Raw genomic sequence first — 1,560 nt, 5'->3', positions numbered from 1 at the left:
ATTCCTGCGACCATATCCCTTACCGCTATTCGTAGGAATTCATGCGACTGTATCCCTCACCGCTATTCGTAGGTATTCCTGCGACTATATCCCTCACCGTTTTCTGTAGGTATTCCTGCGACCATATTGCTCACTGCTATTCGTAGGAATTCCTGCGACTGTATCCCTCACTGCTATTCGTAGGAATTCCTGCGACTATATCCCTCAGCGCTATTCGCAGGAATTCCTGCGACCATCCTGACTGCCCCTCAGCGCTATGCGTAGGGATTCCTGCGAACGTATCTCTGACTGCTATTCGCAGGAATTCCTGCGACTATACCCCTCAGCTCTATTCGTAGGGATTCCTGCGACCATATCCCTCACCGCTATTCGTAGAAATTCCTGCGACTGTATCCCTCACCGCTAGCCGCAGAGATTCCTGCGACCATATTGCTCACCGCTATTCGTAAGAATTCCTGCGAGTAATACTCAAAAGCCTCTTTGTTGGGAATCCCTAATGATAGACTACCTGCGAGTTGCATACATACTGCTCGAACTCTATCCGCAGGAATATTTAATATTTTCAACCGCGCATGCCGGCGTGCGTTTTAGTAGCCTAATCTATCGGGGCTATATGGCTAACATGGCAGCAGGGCGAGTGAGAAAACGGCACAGTTTGCAGTGCAACTACGTTGTAGCCATGGCAAATCACCCACTTATAGTGTGAAGGTAGAAATGCATGACAACAGGGGCAGCGAAGACTATAGAGAACCCTTAGGGGAAGTCCCTGTGGTTGATGTCACTGCAGCTCACCTTTAGTAAAACGTTTATATTCCAGCTGGGATGGGATTCACTGTGCGTCCGCGGAGCGTGCGCTTCACGCCGTCGTGCCTCGTGCCGCTCGCGGTCGGACTGGACGAGGGTCGCGCCCGGCGCACACCTGCGGGGCGTTGAGTCCCCACCGCCCCCACGCGGTAGGGAGCGGGGCGGCGGGGGCAGCGGGAGCAGCCCCACTCCCGCGGGCTGTGGCGCGGCGAGACAGTTTCTGGCAATGTCTCCGTTTTTTATCTCCTCCGTCTTTTGCGGTTCGGTATTTCGGATACATCATCAGGCGCGGCCCGGAGGCGTTTTCGCCCAAACGAGATATCCGCGCGCGGATTCACGAAAAAGACGATCGAAAAAGAGCCGGGTGACTTTCCCGGGGAAGTCTTTGTGATAAGGAGAGATGAGTGAGAGTGACCGCATTATTGTGTTTGCGCCGGAAGACTCAGGCACCCCGAGTCTCCTCTGTAGGATAACAACACACACATGTGTCTTAAGCCCTTGCCGTCGCTCATCGTGCACCCGATGTAACGCCCGACGCCGCGTGACGTAACGCATTGTCACGACGTCACGTCCGTCACGGCCCGCATCGTCGCGCAACGCGCACGTGCTTGGCCGCGGGCCCGCGGGGCTGCCGACCAGCGGCGCGAACGATTTCTCATATCATTATCAACACCAATCGCTTTCGATCGCTTCGCGCCACGTGGACATTTTCTTGAACACGAGCAGCAGCTGATTCAAGCGTGCCGGTTTCGAAAG

General features: G+C 54.9%; 2 protein-coding genes across 3 annotated transcripts in view; one reads left to right on the top strand and one right to left on the bottom strand.

Moving 5' to 3' along the window:
• Nucleotides 1–939, bottom strand: part of LOC113213104 (uncharacterized) — an 11,083-nt gene extending 10,144 nt beyond the window's left edge. The window contains exon 1 of the mRNA XM_026432053.2: nt 793–939. The gene's annotated coding sequence lies outside the window, so the exon portion shown is untranslated. The remainder of the gene's footprint in view (nt 1–792) is intronic.
• The window catches only part of LOC113213107 (protein Wnt-5b-like), a 46,954-nt gene that overhangs the window by 10,639 nt on the left and 34,755 nt on the right, over nt 1–1,560 (top strand). The window lies entirely within an intron of this gene.

This window comes from Frankliniella occidentalis, unplaced genomic scaffold, assembly GCF_000697945.3.
Source record: "Frankliniella occidentalis isolate FOCC.00 unplaced genomic scaffold, Focc_3.1 Scaffold63, whole genome shotgun sequence".
Classification (NCBI taxonomy): Eukaryota; Metazoa; Arthropoda; class Insecta; order Thysanoptera; family Thripidae; genus Frankliniella; species Frankliniella occidentalis.
The sequence above is the reverse complement of the archived record's forward strand: the minus strand, read 5'-3'. Positions and strand labels throughout refer to the sequence as shown.